Source organism: Pseudophryne corroboree, chromosome 5 (assembly GCF_028390025.1).
Source record: "Pseudophryne corroboree isolate aPseCor3 chromosome 5, aPseCor3.hap2, whole genome shotgun sequence".
In the NCBI taxonomy this organism is placed as follows: domain Eukaryota; kingdom Metazoa; phylum Chordata; class Amphibia; order Anura; family Myobatrachidae; genus Pseudophryne; species Pseudophryne corroboree.
In genome coordinates, this window is record NC_086448.1 from 350,240,903 (window position 1) to 350,259,744 (window position 18,842).

At 49.9% G+C, this 18,842-nt stretch overlaps 1 protein-coding gene across 3 annotated transcripts in view; it reads left to right on the forward strand.

The window, feature by feature from the left end:
* The first annotated feature begins 7,692 nt into the window (after positions 1 to 7,692).
* Positions 7,693 to 18,842, forward strand: part of FIGNL1 (fidgetin like 1) — a 59,906-nt gene continuing 48,756 nt past the window's right edge. The window contains exon 1 of one of the 3 annotated variants that reach the window (XM_063922627.1): positions 7,693 to 8,005. The gene's annotated coding sequence lies outside the window, so the exon portion shown is untranslated. The other 2 variants (XM_063922626.1, XM_063922628.1) reach the window with 2 other exon arrangements.

Consider the following 18,842-nt stretch of genomic DNA (forward strand, 5'->3'; position numbering starts at 1 on the left):
GCAGCGCTCCCCGTCAGCGTCCCATTCCTAAGATCTGCAGGGAGAAAATGGCGCTGGTGAGTGCTGGATCCGCTCTGTGGAGAAACCCCGCCTCCTGTAATGGCGGGTGGCTTCCCGCACAAATTGTATTATACCGGCCTGAGGATTTTGTTGCTAACAGCGGGATTAGCCTGTTAGCCGCTTGACCAGTGTAGGGTGATCCACGCTGGCTGAGGACGCCCCTCAAAGCGCCTACACTGTGTGTTGCTGAGCTTTCCGGAGCGCAGCTTGTCAGCTCCCACCCTTGTGCCGCCATTCCCGCCAGCGACCCGCTAACCGGGCCGCTGTACTCACCACTCTTCTTTCTTTTGGCTCTGTTAGGGGGTGGGGGCCGTGCTGCGGGAGTGAGCGGTCGCCTCTTGGGCTTGCGATCAGCACCCTCAGGAGCACGTGTCCTGTCAGCGGAGTAGAGGACCATTAACTTCAAGAGTTGGTTCCTACTCCCCCCTAAGTCCCACGAAGCAAGAAGGCTGTTGCCAGCAGCCTTCCTGTAACCTAATTTACTCTAGAAAACAACAAAACTAAGAAAACTCCTAGGAGCTCCCCTAGCTGTGACCAGCTTCTCCAGGCACATTTTCTAAACTGAATCTGGAGGGAGGGGCCAGCCCACACTATTAAACTCTTGAAGTGCCCATGGCTCCTAGTCTATACCCCTATGGTACTAAATGGAACCCCAGCATTCTCTAGGATGTAAGAGAAAAACGTCTAACCCCTAGTACGTTGTGGCCAGTGTGGGCATCAGCGGAGGCTCAGCGCGCCCCTCACAGCAGGACACACCGTCAGCGTGTGTCTGTCTGAGCCCCCTGAAGCGCAGCCTGCAGTTAGAGCTGCGCTCCATCCCTTGTGCCGCCACTCCCACTGGCGCCCCGCTAACCGGGACGCCGGCATTGTACTCACCACTCTTCATCTTATGGCTCTGCTAAGGGGTAGCGGCGTGCTGCAGGAGGGTACGCTGCGCCGTGGTGTGGCTTGCGTATGGCTCCCTCAGGAGCTCAGTGTCCTGTCAGCAGAGAAACTGAACCATTAACTCTAAGGAAGTTGGGCCGTTCTCCCCCCTAAGTCCCACGAAGCAGTCAAGCTGTTGCCAAACAGTCCTGACTGAAAATAACAAACATTTAAAATAAAAGTAGAAAACGCTTCAGGAGCTCTCCAAAGCGTGACCGGCTCCTCCGGGCACATTTTCTAAACTGAGTCTGGTAGGAGGGGCATAGAGGGAGTAGCCAGCCCACACTATTGATTTCTTAAAGTGCCCATGGCTCATAGTGGACCCGTCTATACCACCATGGTACTAATGTGGACCCCAGAATCCTCTAGGACGTAAAAGTATGGAGAAAAAAAAAAAAAGTGAAAAACTCATTTCGACCTTTTTGCACATCGACCTTGTTCATGTCGACCTATTCACTGTCGACCAAAGTTGTGTGGTGTCGACCCAGAGTCCGGATACCCTTTTAGATAGCAGCACCGATATAAACATCACTCAGCACGGACTTCCAGTGTAACACATGGGGAAGACATGGTATGAGTGCACATATCGACAGTTATTACATCTACCCCCAAATTTGAGAACCTGTGGCATACGTAAACTTAGAGAATTGGACAAGGAGGAGAAAATAGGATTTTGGTACCTACCGGTAAATCCTTTTCTCTTAGTCCGTAGAGGATGCTGGGGACTCCAAAAGGACCATGGGGTATAGACGGATCCGCAGGAGCTTGGGTACACTATAAAGACTTAAACTGGGTGTGAACTGGCTCCTTCCTCTATGCCCCTCCTCCAGACCTCAGTTAGAAAACTGTGCCCAGGAGAGATGGACATTTCGAGGAAAGAATTTATAAACACGGTGATTGTCATACCAGCTCACACCACGAACATACCGCAGAACGTGGCATTCAATAGAAAACCAGCCCACGGCATGAACAAGACACAGCCACATGCTGAGAGAATATGTAACACAACCTGTGTGTCAACACAACCAATAATAAGACACCTCATGCCATGGCATGAACAACGTCAGCAACAGCCTGACAGAAAGAAACACCACCAGAGTAACCATAACCAATTACTGCAGACACAGTACGCACTGGGACGGGCGCCCAGCATCCTCTACGGACTAAGAGAAAAGGATTTACCGGTAGGTACCAAAATCCTATTTTCTCATACGTCCTAGAGGATGCTGGGGACTCCAGAAGGACCATGGGGTCAATACCAAAGCTCCAGAACGGGCGGGAGAGTGCGAACGACTCTGCAGCACCGATTGAGCCAACAAAAGGTCCCCCTCAACCAGGGTATCAAACTTGTAGAGCATAGCAAAAGCGTTTGAACCCGACCAAGTATCCCCTCTGCAAAGTTGAACCGCCGAGACTCCTCGGGCATCCGCCCAGGAAGAGCCCATCTTCCCAGCAGAATGGGCCTCCACCGACCTCGGTGACGGCAATCCAGCCGAAGAAGGAACATGCCAAATAGCATCACAGATCCAGCGTGTAACAGACTGCATAACACGGTCACCCAAACCATGCTGGGAACATACCAGACAAACGGAACCACTGGTTCTCCAAAATGAGCCCAACTGGCGACCAAAATATTCAAATCCCTGGCTACATCGAGAGAAATTGAATCAGCTAATGCCTAAGTAACCACCGGCATCAAAATAGACCGATTTCTGCGAAACCCAGAAACCACTCTTGGCAGAACTACTAACCGAGTTCTCAAGTCCTCTCTAACCACATGCAAGATCAAACAAGGCTCTTGTGAGACAAAACCACCACTTCCGACACCCGCCTTCCGGATGTCAAAGCCAAGAGCACAACCCCTTTCCAAGAGAGAAATATTTGTAAAGAAATTATTAGGCTACACTGCACAGAAATGGAGCCCAACTTTAAGCTCGCATCCACACCGGTTTGCAAAGTATGGATAAGAATGACCTAGCTGAAAGTCTTCCATAGGCCTTCCTGGATACACACCATAAACCATAGTTACGCCAACTACGGTGGTAAAGCTTAGCCGTTACTTCTTCTTAGTCTTAAGAATTGAGGAAATGACTACACTGGGAACACCCTTTCAGCTTAGGATATGGCAATCAACCACCACGACGTCAGACGCAGCCGCGGTAAGTCTTGAAACACGCCCTGATCTTGTCGTAACAGATCCTCACGTAGAGGAAGAGGGCAGGAATCCTCTGTGAGTAAACATGAAAAAAACTGGATAGCAAACCCTCCTTGGCAAGACCGGGTCCAAGAGGATCGCCTGAACCTTCTTTCATCTCCCGTTTATCACCTTCAGAAAAAGTGAAAGCGGAGAGACCACATAGACCGACTAAAAACACCCACGGTGACGCGAGGATGTCCACTGCCATAGCTTGAGCGACCCTTGGCCTGGAACAATATCCCTGAGGCCTCTCGTTGAGGTGAGACGTCAACAAATCCAATTGTAACATTCCTCAAAGACTTGTAACGTCTGTGAAAACTACTCGATGATGACTGAATTTCTCCCAGTATGGAGATCGCGTCAGCAGATGAAATCTAGTTCTCAGTCGTTCACCCCCGGAACGAAGACTGCTAATATAGCATTTACCAGACTTTCCACCCAATGGCAAAACTGTGCATCTTCTGCCATTGCCGCTCTTCTCCTAGCTCCGCCATAGCGGCATACTTACGCCACTGCTGACAAGTCGTCTAGCAGAACTAACACGGACAGAACACGAAGAATACAGTTGTCGAAACTAACTCTTAATTCAAAAAAGCTTATAGCAGACAAGCTTTCCAACTTGACCTTATCCCATGGAAACACGTCCCTTGCAAGTACTGCTCCCCCGTCGCGGAGATCTGTATGCATGGACACGAGGATCTACACCTGGAACCCGAACCTTCATCCCTCTAGAGGGAGAGAACCGAGCCGACACCACAGGAACGATGTCCTGGCCGTTATGATTATATTCAGGTGCATGTGCAGGTGAGACCCGGACCACATTTCCAACTGGTCTCTTGAAAGCCACTCTAGCATTAGACCCGCTCACCAAAAAAGGCCTTTCAGGCCGCACCCAACCGGTTTAGTAACGGAACACATTGATGAAGCGTCACAGTAAAGCCGATCCAACTTTGGATCCTCAGACCTCTTTTCATATGGAAAAATACCAAACCTTAACCGATCATTAGCAACTCTGAAACCCACCTCCGACATCTGTGTTGTTGGAAACCACAGCCAATCCTCATGTCGCAGAACAGAGAGAAACAACGATGTGCCCCTTTTACAGAGACAACCGGACAATGTCCTGAACCTGACGCACCTCTGTATGGCATCGAGTACTATCTTCCCTTCCATAGTGGAACGGCAAGAACTATTAGAAAAACAGTAAGGGGAAACAACCGTAACTCAGAATGTTCCCCTTTGGATTCTATAAAAAACCCATAGGTCCTAGTCTATTCCTGGACCAACTGAAACTTAGTAGACGAGTGCCCATCGGAGTGGGGACCAGCCCGATAGACTCAGTGACAAGTGGTGGATGTGGAGGAAACAGAAAACGACATCCACTACTGCAAACCCAACAAGGCTGCAGAACTCTTACCTTTTCACCTTCCACTGTCTGCATCGAAAAGAACGGTATCGAACCGGTTAAAACGACAGCATCCCACAAAAGAATGCGTCACCAACCATTGTGAAGGAAGCTAACTCACGAAGTTAGACTTACCAGTGGTATCCGCCGAGATTGCCCGGAGACATCCTCAGCATTTTTCCGGTCACACCTCCTGCTGTCACGTGGCAGTCTGCTGTAATGTTATAAGATAGAATCAACATAGGCAAGCCTACCCACTCTGGGTAGGGTAATTCTATCGGATGCCTACCCGAATACAACATTCCCTCAAGTGCATACAGTGCAAATAAGGTCCACGTATAGAAATAAAATTTTACTTAGCTGCCTGTGTACGATCCTTTTCGACCGGGCTCTGCGTCGACCAGGAGTTGACTGTTATAATTTTTTCTCCGCGTTGTGAAGAGAATAATATTCGGACTCCTTGAGAGGATCGAAAACCAACTCGTCACGGCCAATCTAGAGCTTAATCAACAGAGCGACCAGCACATGAGAAGAATAGCATTATTTCAGCCTTCATGGATATACATCATGCAATACACAATAAAACACATATATCCTAACCATGCATATATAAACCTATATCTACATATATACACATATAGATATAACCTATACGCAAGTGGATTGTCCAGACCTGTCAGGTCCCTAGTGACAGTAATGTGTTGTGAATGTGTATGACCATGTACTGACATGCCCCAGATGTGGATCTACCAGGAACGCTATGGTCGACAGAAACTTAGTAAATTTCGACAGCAAGGAATAGTAAGCGGGCAAAAAATAATAATAATCTTGGAACCCCGAGGGGTCTGAGGGAAGGATACGAATACAATTTTGATAACACTCGCCCCACATATACATATAAATATATATATATATATATATATATATATATATATATATATATATATATATATATACATACATACATACATACATACATACATACATACACACACACACACACACACACACACACACACACACACACACACACACACACACACACACAGGTACAAGGCCATAACAGCCTGATAATTTTTTTACCCAGGAAATACCGTTGATGCCGACAGGGCATCCCCAAACCACTGTACCTCCCCTATCGTGTTTACTGTTCCAAGCACACAAACACCCATTTGCTAATACTTAATTTTCCGAATCAAGAAACGCCCACGCCGGCGAAGCCGACAGTTATCCCCACAGCAGCTTGTGTCAAAGCCCTCACACCTGTCGACTAACCAATAGTGGGTACAAACAGGGAAACAGTGAAGTTATGAAATACAAGTGATTATGCGTCCATTATCAAACCATAATGCTATATGGCACCCATATAGCATTAAAAACCCTGTGCCCCCCCTCCATCTTACTATCCAGTAAGTCCTGGCGGGGATCTGGGGAAAATGGCGCTGACTCCTCAGTGAGGGCTTAAGCTCCGCCCCTTCCCGACACGCTCAAGCCCGCTCAATATATAAATAAATATATAACCCTAACTTGAACTGGGGCTTATATACAGGGAGTAACCCCCTGTATATACCCCTATAGGTATAAACACAGCCCAGGGCGCCACCCCCCGCGGAAGCCGTTGGTGTGTGGGAGCCGTGGAGCGCAGCGGGATCATTCAATAAATGCTGCCCAGGGCGCTCCCCCCCAGCGCCCTGCAGGCTTCTGGTGTACGGGAGCAGGGAGCGCAGCGCTACCGCTGCTGCTCCCGCCCGTTCGCGGCGTACTGGCGGGGCGGGCACCGAAGGATGTCCCCCCGCCAGTGAAGTACATAACACAAATATATATATATATATATATATATATATATATACTGCCCAGGGCGCTCCCCCCCAGCGCCCTGCAGGCCGATGGCGTGCGGGAGCGGGGAGCACAGCTGCTCCCTCCCCTTCGCGGCGTACTGGCGGGGCAGGCACCGAAGGATGTCCCCCCGCCAGGGAAGTACACGATACATATATATAAATATACTGCCCAGGGCGCTCCCCCCCCCAGCGCCCTGCAGGCCGATGGTGTGTGTGGGAGCAGGGAGCGCAGCACTATCGCCGTTGCTCCCCCCTGCGGCACACTGGTGGGGTGAACATACCCGGTGCCCGGGCACCTAAATATGTCCCCCCGCCAGCTCCTAGACCCTCAGCAACATGCCCCCAGGGCGCTCCCCCCCAGCGCCCTGCACCCTGCCAGAGACGATGGTGTGTGGGAGCATGGAGTGTAGCACGATCTGTTACCTCCGTTACTGAAGTCTTCTGCCGTCACTGAAGTCTTCTTTTCTTCCAATACTCACCCGGCTTCTTTCTTCCGGCTTCTGTGAGGGGATTAACGGCGCGGCTCCGGGAACAAGCAGCTAGGCGCACCAAGTGATCGAACCCTCTGGAGCTAATTGTGTCCAGTAGCCGAGAAGCAGAGCCTTTGAACTAAGAAGAAGTAGGTCCTGCTTCTCACCCCTCACTCCCACGCTGCAGGGAGCCTGTAGCCAGCAGGTCTCCCTGAAAATAAAAAACCTAACATAAAGTCTTTCAGAGAAACTCAGTAGAGCTGCCCTAGTGTGTGACCCATCACTCCTGGGCACAAAGTCTAACTGAGGTCTGGAGGAGGGGCATAGAGGGAGGAGCCAGTACACACCCAGTTTAAGTCTTTATAGTGTGCCCAAGCTCCTGCGGATCCGTCTATACCCCATGGTTCTTTTGGAGTCCCCAGCATCCTCTAGGACGTATGAGAAAGGGTTTGATCCTTCTAGGCTCCTACTCACCCCCGTGCTTCCAATAAATGTCCATCCACACTTGGGGGGTAATTCCAAGTTGATCGCAGCAGGATTTTTGATAGCAATTGGGCAAAGCCATGTGCACTGCAGGGGAGGCAGATATAACGTGCAGAAAGAGTTAGATTTGGGTGGGTTATTTTATTTCTGTGCAGGGTAAATACTGGCTGCTTTATTTTTACACTGCAAATTAGATTGCAGATTGAACACACCACACCCAAATCTAACTCTCTCTGCACATGTTATATCTGCCTCCCCTGCAGTGCACATGGTTTTGCCCAATTGCTAACAAAAATCCTCCTGCGATCAACTTGGAATTACCCCCTTGGTTCAGAGTACAGCTTTAATAAATCTAAAACAATTTAAAGTTACTGATATTTAGGTGTGCAACCATTTAGTTTTGCAAACACAACTGAATTTGAGAAGCCATAGTCGAGATGTCCAAAGCCCGAGCTAACCCGTGCGATGCATCTAACAAAACAACGTTTCGAGTCGACTCGGAGTGCTACACATTGTAGTACATACAGCGGAGAGATCCCATGGGACAGGCAGCGCACACAGTGACAACGATAGAAGGAGGAGGAAGGAGCATGTAGCGTTATTAGTCCTAGCAGGGAAGGAGACGCCGGTAAGATCCGTAATCACCGCCTCACACTCTCACAGCGACACACACGCGCATACAGTAGCTACAAAAAAATGGCGACGTATTCTGTGTGCCTATGTAATAGAATGCCGCCATCGTAGAGAAGCGAAGACTAGAGGAGATAACGTGATATTTCAGTGTGGTCCCCAAGTATAGTAGAGACGCGTATTTGTGACGCCGCCTGCAGTGGACATCACTCCGCGGGAAAGATAACAATGTTACGATAGTGAGAATAAGTTACGGCCACGGTGCAGACTCTCTACAGCATTAGGAGCCTGACATTTTTAAGGTGCACTTGTGTTACGGTATGTTTCATGTAGTGGCCTGTGATTCTCGTGTGGTTTTGCTGGGTCATTTTTTCCTTTTTAGACAAGTTCGTAGATCTGAGGTCCTCAATGCACCCCAACAGTCCAGGTTTTGGGTATATCCGTGGTTAGATGGTTGAAGCAAATTGAGGTGCTAATCAAGTCACCTGTGGCAAAGCATGGGTAAGCTTAAAACCTGGAACATTGGGGTGCCTTGAGGTCTGCATTTGAGAACCTCTGTACTAAATAATGATCAATATGTAAAATCTACCCAAGTAACAATTGGCTGTGCTGCACTTTGATTTGCCGAGCATGGAAGTTTCCATGGAAATTCCTATTCAGATTTTAGTAACATTAGTCTCCCATCCACTACACTTTCTCATACCTCCCGACATGACCCTCTCCAGGAGGGACAGAATGCTCTGCTCCTGCACTTCCCTCTTAGTGGGCGGGATGTACTAAGCGGAAAATGCGGTAAACTCCCTGTTTACCGCATTTTCCTGATGTACTAACCCCCGGCTGGCAGGACAGCGCCCTATGGGCTTCTCTCCGCGGCACTGTGTGAGGGATCCGATCGGATCCCTTCCAGCATGCCCTGCGGCCGCCCCCGTCACCCCGCGCATGCGCAGACTGACTTCTGGGGCCGAATCCCGGAAGTCAGGCTGCCGCTGCGCATCGCGGAGGACAGCTCTTATCGGAAGAGCTGTCCTCCGCAATGCTGATCGCATATGTTAGTACATATGCGATCAGCATCGTGGCGCAGGGAGGCGATGGGCGGCGATGTACATTAGTACATCCCGCCCAGTGTATGATTGCCGGCACCTATGCTGAAACACCTTTCTTATCCATTAACCTGTTCAAAACGGGTGCCGGCAATCATACATTAAGAGAAAAGTCCAGAAGCAGAGCATTGTGTCCCTCCTGGAGAGGGTCATGTTGGGAGGTATGATTTATGATTGCCCTCACATGTGGTGAAACACCTTTCTTATCCATGAACCTGTTTTCTCTTACGTCCTAGAGGATGCTGGGGTCCACATTAGTACCACGGGGTATAGACGGATCCACTAGGAGTCATTGGCACTTTAAGAGTTTGAGAGTGTGGGCTGGCTCCTCCCTCTATGCCCCTCCTACCAGACTCAGTTTAGAAAATGTGCCCGGAGGAGCCGGTCACAGCTAGGGGAGCTCTCCAGAGTTTCTCTAGTAAAAGTTTTTTTTTTTAGGTTTTATTATTTTACAGGTCGTGGGACAAAAGGCGGGGGGAGGAGTGGAGTAGTGTCCGCCCTAAGGGGTCTGAGCCACTATCCGCTGCCAGGACACTGAGCTCCAGAGGGGATTGATCGATCGCCGCCACAGGGGATCGCTCACCCTGGCAGCATGCCGCCACCCCCTTACAGAGCCAGAAGACTTGTGGCGAGTTAGTCACTGGTCCCCCTAGCAAGCGGGGAGCCGGTGTGAAGATGGTGGCAACAGGGTATGGAGCACCATACTAACTGCGCTCCGGGGCTCAGCGGTACATAGTGTGGCGCTGTGAGGGCGCCCTGAGCCAGCGCCTACACCCTACACTGGTCGGCAAGCCTGTCAGGGACCCTGGATCACTGCCAGCGCATACCTCAGGCCAGTATAATTCAAACAGAGCGGGAAACAGCGCTATGAAAGGGGGCGGAGCTTCTCAGAGCGGATCCAGGAGCGTTCGGCGCCATTTTCCCTGCCTGCAGAGACGCTGAGAGGGAGAGCTGTCCTTCCTCATCAACTCCAGCTATCTTGTACGGTACCAGGAGGTTGTAGAAGGGGGGGAGGCTGTGTACAGACTGTGTAACCTAATAAGGTACACAGTCAGCGCTGGGTAGTGGCTATTATCTATCCAAAATGCGCTGTGTGTGGGTTGGCTCCAATCTCTGTGTCTCTCTTGGCATTCTTGGGGGGGAAACTCTGTCTGCCTTTCCCTGTGTGTGTGTGTGGAGTGTTTGTGGTCTCCATTAAGCTATGTCCAGGGATTCTGTGTCATATGCTGCAGAGGATATGTCCTCTCGGGATAATCCCATTCCATGTAATCGGGATTGCACTGTGTTAGAACAGGTCCCAGCAAGGAAGCCTGAGTGGTTAGCCTCTCTTAAAAATTATTTCTCAGATTTCTACTAGAGTTGCACAAAATACCGTATATACTCGAGTATAAGTCGACCCGAATATAAGCCGAGATACCTAATTTTACCACAAAAAAATGGGAAAAATGACTGACTCGAGTATAAGCCTAGGGTGGGAAATGTACGGTGCCAGGGGTGTTCATGCTCAGGGTGTCATGCTCGTTGCCAGGGGTTTCATGCGGTAGGTGTTATGCTTGTTGCCAGGGGGTAATGCTTGTTGCTAGGGTTGTGCCCCCAGTGCCACATATACCCCCAGTAACAGATATCCCCCCACAGTGCCAGATAAAAACATGCTGCCGTTGCTTTGCCCCCAGTAGTTATGCCCCTTCTTTGCCCCCAGTAGTTGTGCCCCTCTTTCTTTGCCCCCAGTAGTTGTGCCCCCTTTCATTGCCCCCAGTAGTTGTGCCCCCTTTCATTGCCCCCAGTAGTTGTGCCTCCTTCTTTCTTTGCCCCCTGTTGCAGTGCCCCCTTCTTTCTTTGCCCCCTGTTGCAGTGCCCCCTTCTTTCTTTGCCCCCTGTTGCAGTGCCCCCTTCTTTCTTTGCCCCCTGTTGCAGTGCCCCCGTCGCCGCTTACAAACACACAAACACACACAAAAACAATACTTACCACTGCCCCGCTCCTGCTTCCCGACCGCTTCTTCTGCTGCTGCGCTGCTCCGCTCCGTCCGTCCGCTCGCTCCATCCGGCCGCACGCTCCGTCCGGCCGCCGCTCCGTGCGGCCGCCCGCTCCCCGGCACCCGATCATCTCTATGGGAGAGACGTCCTGACGTCTCTCCCATAGCAACGCGCACAGACACTAGAGGTCAATAATGACCTCTAGTGTCTGTCCTGGAGCCGGCTGCAGCGGACGCCCACACAGCCCACGGCGTCTGCTGCAGCCATTGACTCGAGTATAAGCCGAGGGGGGCTTTTTCAGCACAGAAAAATGTGCTGAAAAAGTCGGCTTATACTCGAGTATATACGGTAAGTCTGCAACTCAGGTTTTACTGAACTCTATGGCTGTTTTGTCCGGTTCTTTTACCTCAGGGCCCCCTGACGTACGCTCCCAAAAACGTGCCCTTGCCCAAATTATGCAGGATAACACGGACACCGATTCAGACATGGCAGACGGTGATGGGAATGTGCTGCGGGGGGGCGGCATCTCTTGCAAACTGGGTGCAGTTTATGATAGAGGCCATTAGAGATGTGTTCAATATTGCTGATACAACACCTGGGCAGGTTGAGGAGGCTTACTTCACTGACAATAAGAAAGTCTCGCTAACCTTCCCTGCGTTTAAAGAATGAAATGCTATTTCTCTTACGTCCTAGAGGATGCTGGGGACTCCGTAAGGACCATGGGGTATAGACGGGCTCCGCAGGAGATAGGGCACCTAAAAAAACTTTGACTATGGATGTGCACTGGCTCCTCCCTCTATGCCCCTCCTCCAGACCTCAGTTAGATTCTGTGCCCAGAGGAGAAAAGGTACAAAGCAGTGAGCTCTCAAGAGTTTGCTGTTTTAAAGAATTTTGTTAGGTTTTTTATTTTCAGGGAGTCCTGTTGGCAACAGGCTCCCTGCATCGTGGGACTGAGGAGAGAGAAGCAGAGCTGGCTTGTAAGGTTGGGCACTGCTTCTAGGCTACTGGACACCATTAGCTCCAGAGGGAGTCGGAACACAGGTCTCACCTGGGGTTCGTCTCGGAGCCGCGCCGCCGTCCTCCTCACTGATGCCGAAGATAGAAGCCGGGTGAGTATTGAGGAAAAGACTTCAGGCGGCAGAAGACATCAGATCTTCATGAGGTAAGCGCGCAGCGGTAAGCTGCGCGCCATTGCTCCCAGACACACACACACAAGAGGCGGTGCAGGGCGCAGGGGGGGGCGCCCTGGGCAGCAATAAACCTCTATTTGGGCATAAATATGTTGGATTAGGCTGTGGGACAGTAAATCCACGGACCCCCGCCATTTTCTTACAATATCATGAGGGGACCGAAGCCCGCCGTCGGGTGGGCGGGGCTTGATCCTCGGCACTAACCAGCGCCATTTTCTCCACAGAGGCTGCATGAGAAAACGCTGGCTCCCTGTTCTCTCCCCTGCTGAGCTCACAGGCTGGAAAAAAAGAGGAGACGCAGTGAGTGAAGATTAACATAAATATATAAAAGCGCTATCTGGTCATATATTCCAGTGTTTGGGCGCTGGGTGTGTGCTGGCTTTCTCTCTCTCTGTCTCCCCTAAGGGCCTGGTTGGGGTTTTGTCCCCTTATAGGTAACCCCCTGTGTGTGTGGGGTGTCGGTAAGTGTGTGTCGACATGTCTGAAGCGGAAGGCTTCTCCAAGGAGGAGGTGGAGCAAATGAGTGGTGTGTCCCCGTCGCTGGTGCCGACTCAGGATTGGATGAGCATGTGGCATAGGTTAAATGCAAGTGTGACATCTTTACATGAAAGGCTTGATAAGGCTGAATTAAGGGGAACATCAGGGGGTCAATCCTCGGATTGGACCGATTCACAGGGCCCGTCGGGGTCTCAAAAACATCCCTTAACACAAGACACTACTACCGACACGGACTCTGATTCCAGTGTCTACTATGACGAAGTAAAATTGCACCCTAGGGTGACTAAAACCATTCAGTGTATGATTGTGGCTATTAGGGATGTCTTGCATATTGAGGATGAACCCTCGGTCCCCGACACAAGGGTACACATGTTTAAGGAAAAGAAACAGATTATTAATTTTCCCACATCTCATGAATTAAATGAATTCTTTATAAAAGCTTGGGAGACTCCGGAGAAGAGGCCGCAGATCCCCAAAAGAATTTATATGGCATACCCCTTCCCTAAACAGGACAGGGAGATTTGGGAATCACCTCCCACTGTGGACAAGGCACTGACGCGCTTGTCCAAGAAGGTGGCGCTACCGTCTCCTGACACAGCTGCCCTTAAGGACCCTGCAGATCGCAGGCAAGAAACTACCTTAAAGTGTATTTTTTCTCATACGGGTGCTGTACTACGACCGACGATTGCGTCGGCATGGGTGTGTAGCGCAGTTGCAGCTTGGGCAGATGAGCTGACAGATAATTTTGAAAATATGGATAAGGATACTATATTCTTAACTCTAGCTCATATAAAAGACGCAGTCTTATTTATGAGGGATGCTCAAAGAGACATTGGATTGCTAGCTTCTAGGGCCAATGCCATGTCGATCTCAGCGAGACGATCCTTATGGACTCGCCAATGGACGGGTGATGCGGATTCCAAAAAGCATATGGAAGTACTACCCTATAAGGGTGATGTATTGTTTGGGGATGGGCTGACGGACCTGGTTTCCACAGCTACAGCAGGTAAATCAAATTTTTTACCATATATTCCCCAACAGCAAAAGAAAATGCCACCCTATCAGATGCAGTCCTTTCGGTCGCACAAGTCCAGAAGAGGGCGGGGATCCTCCTTCCTTGCCAGAGGTAAGGGCAGAGGCAAAAGAGCACCTGCTTCGGCAGGCGCCCAGGAACAAAAGTCCTCCCCGGCTACTCCAAAACCCACAGCATGACGCCGGGACTCCCCTGAGGGAGTCCGCACCGGTGGGCGCACGTCTTCGACTTCTCAGCCAGGTCTGGGTCAGCTCAGACCTGAATCCCTGGGTGTTAGAAATAGTTTCCCAGGATTACAAACTGGAATTCGAAGAGGTGCCCCCGCGCCGATTTTTCAAGTCGGCCCTACCAGTTTCCACGTCGGAACGGGATGTAGTGTTAGCTGCAATTCAAACGCTGTGTATACAGCAAGTGATAATCAGGGTTCCCATGAACCCAGCAGGGAAGAGGTTACTACTCAACCCTCTTTGTGGTCCCGAAACCGGAAGGTCTGACCGAACCGATCTTGAATCTGAAATTCCCTAAACCTGTACATAAAAAGATTCAAATTCAAAATGGAATCGCTCAGAGCGATAATAGCCAATATGGAGGAGGGGGAGTTTATGGTGTCTCTGGACATAAAGGATGCGTACCTTCATGTCCCCATATATCCCCCCCCATCAAGAATTCCTGAGATTCGCTGTACAGGATTGTCATTACCAATTTCAGACGTTGCCGTTTGGACTTTCCACGGCCCCGAGGATTTTCACCAAGATAATGGCGGAAATGATGGTGGTCCTGCGCAAGCATGGAGTCACAATTATCCCATACTTGGACGATCTCCTGATAAAAGCGAGATCAAGGGAGAAATTGCTGAGCAGTGTGGCGCTCTCTCTGAAAGTGCTCCAGCAACACGGTTGGATTCTAAATCTACCGAAGTCACAGTTAATTCCGACAACTCGACTACCGTTCCTAGGTATGATACTGGATACGGAACAAATGAAGGTCTTCCTTCCAATGGAGAAAGCCCAGGACGTCCAGAACATGGTCAGAGACCTGCTGAAACCGAAAAGGGTGTCTGTTCACCAGTGCACTCGAGTTCTGGGAAAGATGGTGGCGGCCTACGAGGCCATTCCATTCGGAAGGTTCCATGCAAGGACTTTTCAATGGGACCTTCTGGACAAGTGGTCCGGGTCCCATCTACACTTACATCGAAAAATTACTCTGTCCCCAGGGGCCAGGGTGTCTCTCCTGTGGTGGTTGCAAAGTGCTCACCTACTGGAGGGTCGCAGATTCGGAATTCAGGATTGGATCCTGGTTACCACGGACGCGAGCCTCCGAGGATGGGGAGTAGTCACACAAGGAAGAAATTTTCAGGGACTTTGGTCAGACCAGGAGTCATGTCTACACATCAATGTGTTGGAACTCAGGGCCATATACAACGGCCTTCGACAAGCGGAGAGTCTTCTTCGAAACCTACCGGTTCTGATTCAGTCAGACAATGTCACAGCAGTGGCTCATGTGAACCGCCAAGGCGGGACAAGAAGCAGAGTCGCGATGGCGGAAGCCACCAGGATTCTTCGCTGGGCGGAAAATCACGTGAGCGCTCTGTCGGCTGTCTTCATTCCGGGAGTGGACAACTGGGAAGCAGACTTCCTCAGCAGACACGATCTCCATCCAGGAGAGTGGGGACTTCATCAAGAAGTCTTTGCAGACATAATACGTCTTTGGGGAACTCCTCAAATAGACATGATGGCGTCACGCCTCAACAAAAAACTTCGGAGGTATTGTGCCAGGTCTCGGGACCCTCAGGCAGTAGCAGTAGACGCTCTGATAACACCGTGGGTGTTCAAATTGGTCTACGTGTTTCCTCCTCTTCCTCTCATCACAAAAGTGTTGAGGATCATAAGACGAAGAAGAGTACAGACGATACTCGTTGTCCCAGACTGGCCTCGAAGGGCCTGGTACTCAGATCTACAAGAGATGCTCACAGGAGATCCCTGGCCTCTTCCGCTGAGGGAAGATCTGTTGCAACAGGGGCCCTGTGTATTTCAAGACTTACCGCGGTTACGTTTGACGGCATGGCGGTTGAACGCCGAATCCTAGCAAAAAAAGGAATTCTGGAAGAGGTCATCCCTACTTTAATAAAGGCTAGGAAGGAGGTGACAGTTAAGCATTATCACCGTATCTGGCAAAAGTATGTGTCTTGGTGTGAGACCAAGAATGCACCTACGGAAGATTTTCATCTGGGTCGTTTTCTCCACTTCCTACAAACAGGAGTGGATATGGGCCTGAAATTAGGCGCTGTTAAGGTTCAGATTTCGGCCCTCTCGATTTTCTTTCAGAAGGAATTGGCTTCTCGTCCAGACGTTTGTAAAGGGAGTGCTGCACATCCAGCCCCCTTTTGTGCCTCCAGTGGCACCATGGGACCTCAACGTGGTGTTGCAGTTCCTAAAATCACACTGGTTTGAACCGCTTAACAAGGTTGAGTTGAAATTTCTTACTTGGAAGGTGGTCATGTTGTTGGCCTTGGCATCGGCAAGGCGAGTATCAGAGTTGGCGGCTTTGCCACACAAAAGCCCCTACTTGATTTTTCATGTGGATCGAGCTGAATTGAGGACACGTCCGCAATTTTTGCCTAATGTGGTTTCTTCATTCCATGTGAATCAACCTATTGTGGTGCCTGTGGCTACAAGTGACCTGGAGGATTCCAGATCCCTGGACGTAGTCAGGGCCTTAAAGATTTATGTAGCCAGGACGGCTAGAATTAGGAAAACAGAGGCCCTGTTTGTCCTGTATGCGGCCAATAAGATTGGCGCACCTGCTTCGAAGCAGACTGTTGCTCGCTGGATCTGTAATACGATTCAGCAGGCTCACTCTACGGCTGGATTGCCGGTACCAAATTCGGTTAAGGCCCATTCCACTAGGAAGGTGGGCTCTTCTTGGGCGGCTGCCCGAGGCGTCTCGGCATTACAACTTTGCCGAGCGGCGACTTGGTCGGGGTCAAACACTGTTGCTAAATTCTACAAGTTTGATACCCTGGCTGATGAGGACCTAGCGTTTGCTCAGTCGGTGCTGCAGAGTCATACGCACTCTCCCGCCCGATTGGATGCTTTGGTATAAACCCCATGGTCCTTACGGAGTCCCCAGCATCCTCTAGGACGTAAGAGAAAATAAGATTTTAAACCTACCGGTAAATCTATTTCTCCTAGTCCGTAGAGGATGCTGGGCGCCCGTCCCAGTGCGGAAACTCTGCAAGACTTGTATATAGTTGTTGATTACATAAGGGTTATGTTACAGTTGGAATCGGTCTTGGACCGTTGCTGTTTTTTGTTCATACGGTTAACTGGTTATGTATGATCCAGGTTACATGGTATGATTGGTGTGGGCTGGTATGAATCTTGCCCTTGGATTTCCAAATCCTGCCTTGTAGTGTCCATCTCCTCTGGGCACAGTTCTCTAACTGAGGTCTGGAGGAGGGGCATAGAGGGAGGAGCCAGTGCACACCCATAGTCAAAGTTCTTTTAGGTGCCCTATCTCCTGCGGAGCCCGTCTATACCCAATGGTCCTTACGGAGTCCCCAGCATCCTCTACGGACTAGGAGAAATAGATTTACCGGTAGGTTTAAAATCTTATTTTTTGAGAGAGCCTGGGAAAACCCGGAGAAAAAATTTCAGATTCCTAGAAGTGTTCTGGTGGCTTTCCCTTTCCCTGAGGAGGATAGGAAAAAATGGGAAAATCCACCCATAGTTGACGCATCTGTATGCAGACTCTCCAAAAAGGTGGTTTTACCTGTCCCAGGATCTACCACGTTAAAAGAACCGGCTGATCGCAAAATTGATGCTACGCTCAAATCCATATACACGGCTTCAGGGGCGATACTACAGTACGTCCTACTATTGCCTGTGCATGCATTTCCAAAGCTATAGTAAAGTGGTCAGACACGTTACTTGAGGATTGGGATAGAATGGATAAAAGTGATGTTGAAATGTTTTTACGTAACATTCAGGATTCTTCAGGATTTATGGTGGAATACATGAAAGACCTGGGTTCAATGGCTGCAGGAATATCTTCCATGTCTGTCTCATCTCGCAGAGGACTTTGGCTGCGCCAGTGGTCTGCCGACCCACAATCCAGGAGAGGTGTGGAGACCATACCCTACACAGGTCATGCTCTCTTTGGGGAAGCATTGGATGTGTGGATTTCCACAGCTACCGCGGGTAAGTCCCCTTTACTTCCCTCAGCTGCACCGGCTACAAAGAAACTTTTTACTTCTCCTGCATCACAGTCCTTTCAGGCTGCTAAAGTAAGAAAGGCCAAGCCGTCTAACACCTTCTTTAGTGGAAGTCGGCCAAAATCCAAGAAACCTGCTGCCGCGGGTTCCCAGGAACAGAAGCCTGCTTCAGGTGCGCCTAAGTTCTCAGCATGACGGTGGACCGTGATAATGTCAAATATTACCTTAAAACATAAAGCTATATACTATTACCGTGGAGCCGCTATGGCCGCTAGACTTATTACACACACTACGGACTAAGTACGCTATTTGCGTACTGAGTACCGTATGGATACGCACTTAGCGTATCAGACGCTGTGCCGTGGGCACGACGCACACGCGGCACGTACGCACACAGAGTAATATACTGTAAACCTTATTAATGAAAACAGTGTAAGGATGTGCTTATACTTTAAACCTTAAATAGCACTGGCGATACAAAGTATCCGCAGTGCATACACCTTAACAATGCAGGTTAATCTAAAACAGGTTAATCTACTTTAAAAGCCCAGGCAGGAAAGTGAAAACACAACACTGTTTGTGGTAAACTACTGGGCTCTAACACCACAGTGGATTATTCAGAGAAAAGGGGTAAACAGATACAAGTTATACACTACAGGCTAACAAGGAAATCTAAACAGAATAATAGAGAATAATGGCTACAGAGAATATACATACGTGGGGAATCGTTCGCAAGCGCGTCCTGGACCAGTCCTCAGCTATCGGGGAGAAAGCCTTCAGAGTCTGTGTGCTGGCCAGGCAACAGTGGTCTTTTTATACACAACATA